Below are 15,686 nucleotides of genomic sequence, written 5' to 3'. Positions count from 1 at the left end.
ATATATATATATATATATATATATATATATATATATATATATATATATATATATCATATGTTTATAATATACCATATATATACACTAGAGTGTTATACATTATGACAGAAATTACTTAAAATACAAGTAATTACATCTGTTCACCAGGTTTCAAAGTTTCATCCACCCTGCAATTTTTAAACAGACAGAACTGAAAAAATTCTTAGTTGTACACTCACTCTAACTCACATGGTTAGGACGTCAAATTATATTTGTTTTCTCGGTGGTTTTAGATTTTGAAAAGCAATACTTGTTTTGGTGACAAAATTTTGAAAGCACTCAGAGTGTTTGTTTAACAGCGTAGATTTGTCAGCATTGATAATACACATGTAGCTCTCTGATAGATAACATTGCTTTTGTTCTACGAGTTGCTTATCAGCTTTATGTGATAAAAAAACTGATTAACTTATTTTGTTTGAAATCCAAAGAAACAAAGCACTACTACTTTGTTACTATTCAATATCAACCACAAAAACAATTTTAAAAAAAAAGAGCTAGAGGACTAGCTCTAGATATAATTACCTGTTCTTGAATTCCTTCTAAACAATCAGCAGGATTTACCCTGAGTAGATGTTCCTGATGTCTGTGTCTTTTGGTTGCACCATGTCGTTCTAAATATCTTCTTGATGCAAAAGACAAGCTACACACAGTACAATTATGACTTTGTCGTGACATGACTTGGGTCTTGTTGATTCTGAGGTTTTCATAAAAATCAAACCAAAAAGAAGTATTCTGTGATTTCATCTTAAAGTAACACTGACTAACTACAAAAATACATTATCTTTCCAATAAAACTTCAAATGCACTATTGAACAAAGAAGTGGTTTAAAGGACCATCTTTATATCAATGTCAAATTCCTAGAAATTACATCACCTCTTTCCAAACAAAAGGAAAGAATTCTGGAAGGTCACAATCCATTTTTTTATTAGGTAGGATATACAACTACAATTTTAAGTATGCTAAACCTTACACTAAGCCTGACCTTAATTCTAAACCCTACCAAAGGTTATATTTGGTGTGCTTCTTCCAAGGAAGTCTATGATCACAGTAATTTCCCAGTATGAAGGGGCCTATAGGAAGGTTTACCAGTCAAAATACACCTAAAGAAGAATTTGGTTCAGACACAAATGCAAAATATATACAAAAGCCTGATGCGGAACTTTGAATTGAACACCGTATGAACACAAATACTCATCCCCAGATTAATCATGGTATAAAGAGGGTGAGATTCAACATGGGGCTATATTTGGTTCCATGGACTCAATGAAAGACAGTTAACTTGCAACTTTTCCAACCATCCCAGAACCAACTCGCTAGATTCAAACTCAAGCTTTGTTTGAAATGTACATGAAGTAACACAGGGGACCCATAAATTTGTTTGTTGTTGTTGTTGTTGTTGTTGTTGTTGTGTAGAGTGTATGTTTGGAGAGAGTTTTGAATGCATTAGGTCAAATAATGATGGTGTCCTTGTAGTGTTTCCTTATGACATCTACATCAATTTTGAAACAACACCAGCACTTACAGTTGTTATATTCGTTGAATCTTATTAATCTACACGAACAACAACGACCACAGAAAGACTAATATAAACATAAATAACTAATCAAAATAAAACAAAAACATTACATGTAAGCAAACTGTGGGTCTCCTGTGATAGTAATAAAATTTAATCAGGTGTTAAATATTCTTATCATTGAGTTGTAATTTTTTACGGAGTGACTAGCCCTGCGTGTAGTGCTGTGTGTTCGCGGTGTCCTATAATAGCATGTATAGTGGGAGGCTGTGTACTAACAGTAACACCTGGGACACACATACAGCATCGTAAGTAACGGGGCGTCTGTCAGTGGACAAAATTAGCTAAATAAACAGCTCTTCCTCAACTGAAATGAAGAAGCCACTGTTCTGCCATGTAAAAAATTACAAATTGAGATCCTATACGTCAAAAATCAACATTTTGTATGCAATTTGTGAAAGACGGCTTCGGATCCGTATGCGGTACCGTATATCAACAGATGGGTATCCTATCTGAGTATTTTGGCCGATTCAAGTTGTTATTGTCAAGTTTCGTGCGTCCTGAATATACTGTCTGACAAACCGCATGGAGAACGTGGTCAGACTTAATTTGGAGTCGATGATTTGTCACGATAAGGTACTCATGAAAAGTAAAATTTGGTTTGAGACGAGTGAGTTCTGGACCAGTAGACGGTTACAAAAGGTGCGAGTGGACGGGTTAAAACGCTGCGAGTGAACTGGTAGTACAGTGGTACTCAACTCAATGACAAGGACATGTTTATAAACACTGATATTTGGAGACTTACCCTTCACCGATGCGGAACTCCATGCTCCAATACATCAACTTTACAAAATAGGCCTGTCAGATCGAAAATTTTATCCGTCAAGGCGAATGCGCTGTCGAAAATCGCTGGCCGATAAATTTACTGCAGCTCCAAAGCTGGCCTCCTCATCCAGTGAACTTGAACACCGTATTCCCTTACGCCATTGGTTTGAAAATGTTAAGTGCGCCCCCAAACTAGCTAATCAGCGAATGGGAAACTACGACACACTTATTCACGGCCAGCACTGTAAATAAACAACCACTTTTAGGTGATCGGTCTTGTACTTTTGCACCCGCTCATCCATGAAAAATTCCACGAAAATTTTATTTATAAATTCACTTAAATAAATAAGTATCACTGTGCTTCGTAATGAATGTCAAAAAAATGAGAAGTTTTAGACTGAAAAATATTCGGAAACAGCGTAAATTTTTGTCATAAACTTGCGAACTACACAGTTTTGTCGTTCATCCGTCACACCTCATTAACCTGAGTTGCTGGGAGGCTGTACGCGGAAAGCGCGCCTATTGGCAATCAGAATGGCGTCTGCGTCTCCAGTCTTCGGCAGTCAGGCGAGAAAACGTCCGCCACTCGAGTTCAGAAACAGCATAGGCCACGATGTCGAAAGACCAAAGAAAAAAAATAAAGAAGACCACCAACGCGAAGAAAGTGAGTATGTTGATTATCAAGTGTAATCATTATTTTGAAAAATATCAAGGCTTGACAACAAACAAGAACGCACTATCTGCGGAGTCAAGTTCGAGTATAAACAATACACTGCATAGTGATACCATGGGAATTCCTCGTTATAAAAACCCCGCCCCATCTCGAGGTATTTTGAATATGAATAGCTGTTTGTTGAAGGGGAATCCCCATAACACCGGCGTTCTACAATGGTAAAAGATGAAGTAATCAGTCAATATTCTCGCATCATTTCATGTTGATAATAAAAATTAATCATGATAATTTCATAGATCGAGGGACACAAAACAACAACACGAACACAAGAAAACCTGACAAAAATAACACTTTAAAGAGCAGGACGGGCAGTACAAGCGACAGCACGGCAACCACTGGAACCAGTAATAACGCCAGTCTACTTAGAGGAATTTTAGATGCTGTTAAGCAACTCGACACCAAAGTAGAAAGGATAGCGGAGGAACAAAAAAAAATTAAATCCATGCTCTTCAAGTCCACCAAACTTCAAAATCAGCAGTTTGAAGTCAGGAAAGGATCATATGAATATGTAAGTAACCCAAGTTTTGAATACACATGTGAAATACATTGACTGCTTCAGCAGATTATCAGTTAACAAAAAGGGAAAATTGAAAATTTACAAATTACCGGTATGTAAATTCATGGGGAATGTCATTTTGACACCTACATTACTGTTCATTGTAATGTTACAAATTTAAATGCTCTAACATTTGTATACAGTGAAATGTTGATTTTCATAAATAAATAAATAGGCCTGTATGGTTTGATTATAATATTAGCCCAATAATAACTGGCAACAATAAAAATAATTCTTTTCCTTTATTTACTTATGTATGGAAAGAACACTCTCATTGAAATGCTGGGGAAAATATATATGAACAGGCCTACAAGAGAAATACCCAGGCAGGAAATCTATGTAAGTATTCTTGTTCACTTTATAAAGTACAAGTACCTCATTCATGCCAACTATATATATATATAAAAGTATATATATATATATATATATATATATATATATATATATATATATATATGTATATATATATAAGTAACATCCCTTCGTACATTTTTTATGGCACTGTATTGTCTGAATATCTCCACATTGCCCGTGCAACACTTCTAATTAAAGATTTTCTTCCAAGAGTTGCCAGCCTGTACAACAGGATGTTGTCTCAAGGAGGACAACAATATAAATTCATCAGACATTTTCATAAAGCTATGTCAAGACATCCTCAACTTTTTGAAAAATTCAATGCAACACCGAAAGACATCATATATTACATCAGACTCAAAATAACTTAAGGTGTGGTGGTACCTGATCAGTACTGCTTGGGGAGTCAAGGCAGTTGACTGTATTGTTTTCAAATCCCTGAAACAGTCACCTTGGTAAATAACTGATGAACACATAGGAGATTGTGATGATGTTATTTCTCTGCTGTATATTAATTGTTACAAACCAATCCTCATGATGTCATAGCTTCATCATTCATATGACACAATAATAGAGAACCCATAATGATCTATTGCTTGCACTTGCATGACGTTCTGTACTTATTTCCATCCGAGTGAATTTAAACTGTTTAACTACTTCTGACTATATATTATATATATATATATATATATATATATATATATATATATATATATATATATATATATATATATATGTGTGTGTGTGTGTTTGTGTGTCATAATAATAAATTTTATTTGTTGAACTACATTACATGGGCAAATATATGCCAGAATTGTTTGTTAAATTTTAGAAAATGAATATGCAATGCAATAATAGAGTAAAAATAGCACACTACTAACTGAAAGGAAATATTATATATGTGGTCATATTCATAGATAATAAAACTGTTAATAGAAAATTAATGAAACATTAATCAAAAACATCATTAATACAAATCTAGAAGCAATATTTTATTTGTAGGACAAAATAAAAGAAGAATTTTCGGACTTTAACGCCAACTCAATAAGGAAAATGATGACTTTCTGCCAGCGAAAACTTAGTGAATGGAGGCAGGAAGAAGCTCGAAAGGTAAAAAGATACACACAAAACTCAAATGAATACATGTTTGTACACATACCGGTACCATACACTTGCAGAACCATATCATGTTATGTGTATATCTATCACAATATGACTCTGTCAAATTTTTTCCACAATATAATTCAATGCATTAAATTATTTTACAAACTAAACAATTTTCATCATTATTATTGTACTTTTACTAAAATTAAAGATACCAAATTATTAATGAATTGTTTAACAGGGCCATGGTTGATCTACGTTCACATCCATATTTCATTTTTATGGTATATTCATGTTTACTCAGAGTATATTATAATGACAAAGAAATTGTTCAAACTTATATTTTATCAGATCACATCAACAGAAGATGAAAAAAACAGTATGCATTCATGGATACACTATCATTGGCAGAAACTATATGTCGACCAAAGATGATAAATGTGACCCAGAAGATTCTGTCTTGTTTGGCACTGGTTGTAAGTATACTATATCCATATACAGCCATTATCATGAGTCAACATTAAGCAAAAATGTAACAAATGGCCTTGAAAAAAAATTAAAAACTGTACCATAGTCTTGAATAGTATGTAAAAATGGCATCCTTAAAGCAACATTTTTTAGACTTGAAGTGGAGTTTATTATTAATGTAAAAGCAGACGAACATTCATATACCCTTGTATACATTGAAATGGCGACTTTGTGATATTTACACAATAGGATCTTTGACAAAGCCATTGTATTATACAGAGATATATTACTTTATTCATATTTGTAATGTACCACATTACTTCAACTGAACCATTCACATGCTAACTAGTGTATTATTGGGTATTTAATTTTTTTTTTTCTTTTATGTAGAGAAAATACAACAGAGATGAGGCACCAGAGAGAAGTGGCTTCTGGACAATGTATGTCCAGTGGTATCACAACACTGGGAAAAAACTGAACATTGATGTCATTGCGGAAGACGAGGAATATTATGAAAACTTAGAATAACTTAATTGCAAATTTTGTTGTGTTCCGATTGTTGGTTTTGAAAGTTTTTGTTTAATTCAGAAATAGCAGTAATTAACAACTATGCTGATTTTTATAGATTGATTGTAAATAATAATAAATGAATAAATAAAATTAATTTCATCTTATGAGGTCTACAGATATGATCATTGCACATTCACCAAATAAGTGAATTTCAATATTCAATTATCATCAATTATATCTAAAAGAACAGGTAAGTAGATATTCCTGGGAAAAAATGTAAAATATATTGAATAGCAGCACAGTCTGACATGTGAAACAGTTCTGTAATAGTCATGTATCAAAAACAGTGTAACATGACTAGCAGAACAGTCATACAACAACACTATTCCAACAGTGTAACATGACTCGTAGGACAGTGCTGTAAGAGCACTGTTCCAGTAGTGAGACAAGACTGTTAGAACAGTGCTGTAACAGCAATTTCCAAGCATCATGTCACATGACTGTCAGAACAGTGTTGTAACAGCAATGTTCCACCAGTAGTGTAACATGACTGTTGGAACAGTGCTGTAACAGCACTGTTCCAGAAGCAGTGTTACATGACTGATTGAAAAGTCAGGTAACATCCATGTCACAACAACAATGAAACAATACTGGCACAGCAATGTTTCTAGCATGTTACCGTACATTACTATAACAAAGTTGCAATCAAAGTGAAGCACCAATGTCATAACAGGCACGAAACACTGATGCAGCATAACTGTTACATTTGTGTTATGTTACATGGCTGCAGATTTATAGCTATGTATTCTTAATGCAGTAAAAGCCAATATCCCTTCAAAAGGGTAGAACTCAGAGAAAACCAGGACAAAATGCAAAGATATTTTGAGGTCAACAAATTTCAAGAGTTAAAGCTACAATGTAGTGGCACTTTAAACATGGTACCTCATCTTACTTTCCATTATTTATAACTTTCTAAATTAACTATTATTATGACAAAGGAAATAAATTGACAACATGGATTTAATGCCTCCAGTGACTATAGAAAAAAGGTAAAAAAAACATATCAGGGGGCTCTATTCTGTCCTTGAGCTATGGTACATACATAAATTTTAGCTACAATAATTAGGAGACTTGCAGGATTGAATTCAAAAATCTACTAAAATATTCAACTGATTGCAGTTTCAAAAAAAAATAAAGGATATCAACACTTCATAATCTTTATTATTAATCTTGATCCGCAACCATTTTGAGTATAGGTTAAACAAACAATACAGCGTATCAATCATGTGTTCCTAGCATTACTTTTCATGGGGACTTAACAGAAATTACAGGCAGGAAAGGCCTTTTTTGGGGGGTCGCTATTTTTCACCAAAAAAAATTTGCAGAATCATGCATGCATGCCTTATGGCAGGTTTATCATTTTTGCACAACTAACACAACTATTTGAAAAAAGGTGTGGCCATACAGTGCTTAAACAAATGTTGATTCACTAAACATGTACATTCTGGTCTCAGAAGAAACTGTGAATATATATTTTAAATACAACACAAGTTTAATCTCTGCTTTTATAAATGTTTGCAATTGATATAAATGTACATCAAGAGAATAGTGGTTGAAAGGGCAGATGTGAACAATAAATATGATATTGGACTTTCACCCTAGTGATTATTTCTAAAGGTTAAAGGTATTCTTTAAAAGTTCAAAGTCAAATGAAAAATTATATGTCAATTATTAATATATCATTTATAGTAAATTATACAACCTGTGACTCATAAGGCACATGGAAATTTGGGAGGGACAATCTTTTCCTTGCTAACAATTTTTGAAGTGTCATTATTTTTCCATTTTAAAAGGCACTTTTGTTGATCGCTGGGATTGCCTTTGTTCTAGTAATGTAAAATGGGATTATAGAGGTGTGAGCTTTTGTTTTTCATTGAAATTGTAATCTAGTGGGTAACTTTTCTGGTGAGACAATCTGGTGCCAACACAGACCTTAAAAACACCAACCAATCCCCCTGCCAGTAATTTTTGTCCAGTCCCTGGCAGGGATCAACGAAAAGGTCACATTAGCATAAAGTGACCTTGGAATTTGATGTTCATTATTTATTTGAAATTATCAGGAATATCGATGATATAAAACATACTAACATTAGACATTTTGCCAGATACATTGCTGAACACGTTTATACAAGACGAAGTAGACGTATCTCAGACACTTGAGCTAGTTAAGAATGAGAGAACAGCTATTACATACCTGGTATATTGTACACGATGGCCATCCAGCTGATGCAGAGCGTCGATCGAGGCCTTGAAGCTTGTGTCGACCTGTCGCTGGTGCGGAAAAGAGTTACTCTCTTCCGTTCAAATTACTAGCATGGGTTGCCGAGTTTCGTCCATGTTGAACGGAGAATATTTGCTGCTTGTCCGTTGTCGAACCATTTTGCTTAGCTCCTTGGTCGAACTGGATCCAGTTGGACGACGTAACTTCATGACACGATCGATGACTAAACACTGGCACTACATTCAAACGTACAGCATAGTCGTCGAGATGGTCCAGGATTTCAAGGGTAGACTCTTTAACAAAAATCCCTAAACACCGGCGGGATATGTCAGTAGAAGCAAAAAAGATGAACAACTAAAAATTGTTGACGGAATGTAGTGTCAGTGACGCGACGCTAACAATGGCGTCTTCAGAGAATTGTTTATATGGCTCCCTTAAGTGCTTAAATATTCGCGAAACGAACTTTGCAAAGAATTTAATGATAACTATCATTTTTTTGCAAAGAATTTGATGATATCTATAATTTTTCCTCAATCTTGAAGAAAATGATATTTTTTTTGCTCTCGTTAGACAAAAATATTGCTAACTGAACCCTATATTCGTGTTTCGCCAGATAAAACACAGGACCAAAAGACAGATTTAAACCCTTTTATGCAACTGCATAATTTTGCATAAAGTTGTTCTCCTGTTGCAAGCGTCTTTATACCCCGCATAAAGGTGTATGGCGGAGGTGACAAGTGTTCATATTGTTTGCACCTTTATGCTGGTGCATAAAGGAGTATAATGGCTCATCTAATTATTCACCTTTATGCATGGTATAAAGCTGAGTAAAAGTGTCTACCTTTTTTTCAACCCACTGTAGATACTTTTCGTACTTTTTTGATGAAAAACAAGGTTCCCATGTCTCACAAGATTTGTTTCAGGTGTGTAGAGGCTGCCTTTGAAATTGAAACGTCAATTTTTCAAAGCCCATCATTCTCATGGACGAGGTACGCTGTACATGTAGTTTGTAAGCCATGGCAGAGACAACGCTGCTTGTAAATTGCAGCTTTTAGGGTTTTTAGACGAAGTGACTGATCCACCCAATCACTGGACGCCTTTGACTAGATAACAACCATGAAGTATACCCATTACGTGTTTTAGCAATTTTCTATTCAACCCCAACAGTACATTGAACAGCCATGTCGAAATCAGTGTCAACGCTTGAAATAAGGCTGTTTGGTGATTTTCGAAGCGATGTACTTATCAAAATCATTGTGTGTGGCCTTTCTAAAAGATGTTGAACATTACCACAGACAAAAACGTATCCGCTGCACCACTCCAGGTGACTTTTCTAATGCGCAAAAGATAATGATTGAAAAAAATTCTGCATTCTGCATGTTGTAAAAGAAATAAGTACGGGGTCCCTCTATAGGGGATATGGCAAGAACGGTACACGGCTCGCCGACACGAATCGTCTGAGTCAGATTTTTCTGGCAGATGATATGCAGCCTACTGTCTGAGGATCATTGAAACATAGACAAAGAAAGTGATTGAAATGAACAAAAATCACGGGCGATCTCTGATAATCAAATTTGACCACGACTTATTTATCAGCTTTATATTGACAGTAACTGTAGGTCTTGCCGCTACCACAGAAAAAGAGAAAAACGGACTTCTTCTCTTTGTCTGCGCCGTTACTCATTTGTAGCACTCGATATATGCTGCTCTTTGTATTCCGTATTAACCTGACATTGGATCGTCAAAAATTTGTCCTTGTCCGCTTGTGTCGTCAATCTTATAAGCTTACATGTAAGTTGTCATCTTTTTTAAACGATGGCACCTCCTATGAGTAAAACGGTACGATCAACTTTTCCCACTTTTCTAGGCCTTGTCTCACTACGGAAACAAGATGATCTTGACAGCTAACGGTAGGTGTCAATGGGATTTCCTCAGCGGATGTTCTCCAAGTGCATGCGAGTAACGCTAATCAAGACTTAACGGTACTCTCAAAATGCAAAATGTGAACAGATTTGGAGGTTCCTCTCGTAAAATTGTCACAGGAAAAAAACCACAAACATGTAGACTTCCAGGAGGAAGATCAATGTTACAAGAATACTGTGCAGGATTTTTTTTCGTGTTTTCGACATAACCCGACAAGGGAAGGAGGCTTACCTAAACTCCCATTTCTTTCTGGCCGAAGTCATGCCCCGAAAGTGCCCTTTGTCTGCGACTGAGTGTGGTCATTGTATGGAGTTTGGAGGCGGCGCAGCCGTAGCCGGATATTTTCGCCATACTTGTTGGCCTTAGCTTGAGACAGGTTACTTTTGTCGCACGTCTGTCTACGCAAGAAAGTTACGGAGTATTCGATGAAATTTTTGCATGGTCGGATTTTCACCCTTTTCAACTTACGACTACCAGGAAGGTCAAAAGTCAATTACCCCCATGCCACTTGGTGGTAGGCAAAAGACGAATTTTATTTTTGAAATTGCGTGAATTGCCACTTACATATGGTTAACGTGACAGGAAGAGGAAAGTCTGTCATCGTTAGTCTGTGAATACAAATCTGTTTGTCAAGTTGGAGTAATACACATTGTCACCCCATAAACGTTCAACCATTCCCTTCTATTTAGTTTCCAGTCAGCCAGATGCAACAATTAAGATTTACAATTTTGTCAAATAAATGGGGGAAGATCGTAAGGCGATTGTACCTTAGTGATGTTTTTGACCTTGCACGATTTAAACTATACTAGTTTGTGTAATTTGCTGAAATAAACATCGACATCTATCTAGTCAACTATAACTTTTTTTCTTCCCTGGGACGAAATACCAGTATAAGTGTTCTCCCCAGATGGTTTTACAGTACCGGGCTCGATATCCTTTAATTTTTTGCCGATATCTCACCGACCAGCCCGATAAGCTATGCGATATCTTATTTAAATGTATCTCTCTCTTCAACTTGAGTTTTTTACGTCGGCCATTGTTTCTTTATTCGTAAAATCTGCGTATTTGTATTAAACAATATAACATCTCATTGTATTGAGTATAGGGTACGCTCTTTGTTCGCACTTTCAAAGCGTGTCCAGCTTGAGTAATTTGACACGACGGCAACACTATTGCCAATAGAGATGTGAATGAGATATTGACGGAAGCAAAATAGACGTTTCGCAAAGCATGGTCCCTCTTCTAGAGCGACAGTGGTACAGACAACGCTGTCCGATGCGGCAGGCTTAATTTTAGCTGATCACCAGTAAAATTGAATGGTATGGCTACTCATTAAATTTTGTCCCAGTTTGTCAGAGCTGTTTCACCTTTTATGAATTTATATATCTTTCGAAATGACAATTTCTCTGGCATTAACAGATGCGTGATGAAGCGGCATCGATATCGTGACTAAGCAACCACGAGTGTTCAGGACTGCCATAGGTAACCGACAAGTGTCGAACAATGCCGAAGATCAACCGAGTAAGATTTCCAGGCTTCGTAAAATACGGAAAAGGAAATCTGCCGCTGAAAACGTTGTTTTCGTGCAGCTTTGTCGGACTATGTCCTGTTGATAGGCACGCGACAGAGTTTTGAGCAAAAACATTGTACGTTATCTCATTATTTAAAGCATGACATTGCCAATATTGAGAAATTCATTTCAACGCGATCTTGTCGTCGCGTCGTCACTTGTGCCATGCTCTACAATGGACGTACCTGGGACGTACGTACAAGCGAGACGCACTTGTTTAATAGTTTCTTTGTTGTGAGATTTTGTCAGTCGTGAATGGTCAGATAGGCGACATGAACTTTACTTGCACATAATAGGTAACATCATCAAGTTGAATGCTCGAATCGAGGTTTTATAATAATATGTTTGGTCAGAACATGGAAGTAGCTCAGTATAGAAACCATTGTTGTTAGTTGTTAGTGAAGATGGCGCGCCGACATAATTTTAAACATATAGATATATCTGATATATATGTCTGATATATTAAAGCTTTGCGCTTGGAGGGGGCTCTGAAAAATATGTCTTATTATTATGAAAGTTACGCGCCTAAAGGGCACGCCATGAATGCAACTGAATAATGAAATTTATGGCTTGCACCACCGTCCCTCTCGGTGCTTGCACGATGTGCCTCGGTGCTTGACGGTGCTTGCACGATGCATTTTAGGCAAGTATGAGCCCGTGTCGAAATTCAAAAACACTTTGACACCCCCATTGGGCATTTCAAAAACATGGTGATCCCCCTATCACCAAAGTAAAAAACAGGGTGACCCCCATGAATCCCCCCGGGCCGAAGAAACTGACCAGTCCCTTATTATGAATATTGTACGACTTTAGCGATTATGACTTCAAAAGAATTCCTAAGACAGGCACGTTTATATAACAACTTGATAGCCTTATTATCCGTGGACGACTAAGATCATGTAATCTTTCGCAAAATGCGCTTGTTCTTCAGTCTCATAACGTTTTGTTAGAGTTAATTGTCATCGATATCGCCACAGGAGCCCGGCACAGGAGCTACACATGGGATACTTCCCCTTTCACACATCGTTCATTCAGATGACAAATGTGTGGAGTCAGTAGACTACACTCTCTTGTGAGTTCGACTTCGTGAAAAAAGATATGACTTGTGACCAAAATTGTATTTGACCCATAACAAGGATACCTTTATTACATTTGCACCGGTATGTTTTCGAATCTTGCCAATACACTCTCATTAATATTCGCCAGGCGGAATGACGAAGGGGCCGTGCTTCAACAACATCAAAAATCGACTCGGAGGCGAGCCAACGAGCCAAGGCTGTAGCGGCATTAAAGTTATTCTCAGAAACAGGATGGCAGCATTGGTCAGGGCCGGATTTCGCACAGTATCTATGAAACCAGTGGTTATTTCTTAGAAAATATGTGATTGGACTGGGTCCTTCTCCTATTGGCCTTGGACTTTCGCCGCCTTGCCCCCAAACGTCAATTAGCTAACAAATCACAAGATAGTTCAGTCTACATGAATCTGTAAATTTTGATGCATAAATCTATTTAGTGATTTATCGTTATTCTCAACTACCTAACGCATATCAAACAGGGTTCTAGGCAGGTGTTTGAGGACCGTCAGAAGACACCATCAGCGAGTTTAATTTCAAAGTTAGCGGAATTCTTTTACTAGTTTCGAGAACTTATAATAACTGGTTAAATGATCAGTGTACCGTACTGTTGCATATCAAATAAACTTTTAGACGATAAACTTCGAAGTTTTACATTTTACACATTTTTATTAAAAACACCTTTGCGGAAAAGCGGGTGCATGGGGAAAGACATCTGATGATCGCTCAAGAAAATATTTTTTATCACGTTCTGCATTTACCTCCATGCTCCATCAAATCCCACGTCAAGTCGTAGTGAACTCCGAGCTCAGTCCCGCATGTGAAATTGCGACCGTAACTCGATGCGAGATCTCCTTGCCATTGGAGTCGTAATGCCGGCCTTTTGTTGGTTTCTTGGAAACGTTTCCTTTTGTCTGAGTAGTGTCTCTTTTATCGAGATGATATAATGAAAGGTGCAGGTCGACAGAGCCCCATGCGATTGAGTCCGCCGCTTGCTTTTTTCGGTACTCGTGATCATATCGCAGAACTGATGCGGATGTGAAGGATTGCGCGTAATCCCTGATGTTGATTGTATGATCGAGGTAGTCTAATGTGTCCTTCGGAGACATACCGCGGTTAATTAATGTCTTTAAGATGCGGGCGTTGGCCGATATCCACTGAGGGAGGGAAACTCGGCCCGGTTTTGGTCTCTGCTTGGATGTTCGCATTATTAGTTTCATGTCCCCGTCAGCCGCGAGTTCGGCCTCATCAGTTGCGCCGAGCGAACCGTTTTTGGTGGTAATAAAGTCCGGAATGAGTAACGGTTTACTCTCACACTGCATAAAAATCCTATAATACTTACTGTATAGCAAGGATAAATGCCTGCATTTTTGCTGAAGAGTGCATATACAGATGAATACAGTCAGGAATCCATCTTGTATTCAGCAAGCCTGTATTCATGTGGATTCGTGTGAATTCACATGTATTATTCTATAATACAGACAACTCATTAAAGTGAATTTATCTGTATTATTGCGTTTTTATGCAGTGTCACCTTTCACAGAACTCTGGTCGTTGGTATGCTTGATGTGCTGGTCTGATATGATGTCCTTGAGCGCGCTGTCACCTAGCTCTTCGAGAAGGGCGTTCAGGTCGGTATTTTTGGCCAAGGACTTCATAGTCACCTCTGGTGTCGCCGCCGCACCTGCAGGTTGGTCTTGGATTGTCTGTTGCTGGGATCCAGATGAGCTTGGTTTTCGCATAAGTTAGTTCGTGCGTGGCGAAGCATTCCACTTTGACCAATAGGCAATTCAAGAACGATGATGTCTTCGTCGCTGAGGTGTTTGAGTACATCCATCGATGGGATGGCCTGTGCCGTTAGTACCCTGGATGTGTCTTCTGTGAGGCCTGCTGTCTCGCACCATGCTTGGAAATTTGTTCGGTGTCTCCCATTGTTGTAAGTTATGAATGGTTGGTTGGCGGGAACAATAGCTTGTGGACAAGTACTATGTACGTGCGAACGCTCGAGGGTCAAAGCTAACAATGAATACTCCAGGGTAGCCTTGTTCCCACGATATCCAGCACAGCCTCGAATCCGCCCCATTTAAATTACAATAAAACGAGTATTATTGCACACTTAATACACAATCCGATGGCAAGCATTTTGTTGTACAAATGAACCTGTAGCTGAAGAGTGTAACTCCAAACTTGTATATTTTTCATTTGGTAAGAAGCAGCATATTTTTACTGACAGAAATATTTACAGCTAATAAGACTAATATTTCCACGTGTTACATGCCCAATTGTCAGGGGAATACAGACAACTTTGATGTCGGCGCTTCCTGACAATGCGATTAAGTGCAGCGCAGGGACAAAGACAGCTTGTCTTCACAAACGTTGCGACTACCCTCTAGCTGTCTGGTAATGATTGGCTAGACTCGCAGATGCGTTACAGTAATAAGCACATGGTAGAACGAGACAAAGAACACTCGAAAGAGAGGCAAGGACAAGAACATATGGCGGCCAATGAATGAGTTGCATTCGGAACAGTAAATATTAATGAGGATTAGACTTGAGGACATAAAGGCAGCCATTGAATAAACACAAATGGGACATAGGGACATACAACCTACCAATCAACGTGAGCGACGCTAGGGTTTAGGACACAAATTTATGTCCTAAATGTTATACGCATGACAACTTTTCCCAACACAGACTTAGACGGGGTGGCTGTGACCATCTGGCTTGAAATTGGTC

At 37.5% G+C, this 15,686-nt stretch overlaps 2 long non-coding RNA genes across 2 annotated transcripts in view; one reads left to right on the top strand and one right to left on the bottom strand.

The window, feature by feature from the left end:
• LOC139126055 (uncharacterized) overlaps positions 1-8,606 on the bottom strand; it is a 39,887-nt gene extending 31,281 nt beyond the window's left edge. The window contains exon 1 of the long non-coding RNA XR_011550445.1: positions 8,358-8,606. This is a non-coding gene — a long non-coding RNA (uncharacterized lncRNA). The remainder of the gene's footprint in view (positions 1-8,357) is intronic.
• LOC139125793 (uncharacterized) lies at positions 3,182-5,131 on the top strand. Its single transcript, XR_011550346.1, has 3 exons — positions 3,182-3,619; positions 3,932-4,006; positions 5,024-5,131. It is a non-coding gene; the product is annotated as an uncharacterized lncRNA (long non-coding RNA).
• Positions 8,607-15,686: the final 7,080 nt, after the last annotated feature.

Source organism: Ptychodera flava (assembly GCF_041260155.1).
Source record: "Ptychodera flava strain L36383 chromosome 3 unlocalized genomic scaffold, AS_Pfla_20210202 Scaffold_26__1_contigs__length_13983176_pilon, whole genome shotgun sequence".
Lineage (NCBI taxonomy): Eukaryota > Metazoa > Hemichordata > Enteropneusta > Ptychoderidae > Ptychodera > Ptychodera flava.
The sequence above is the reverse complement of the archived record's forward strand: the minus strand, read 5'-3'. Positions and strand labels throughout refer to the sequence as shown.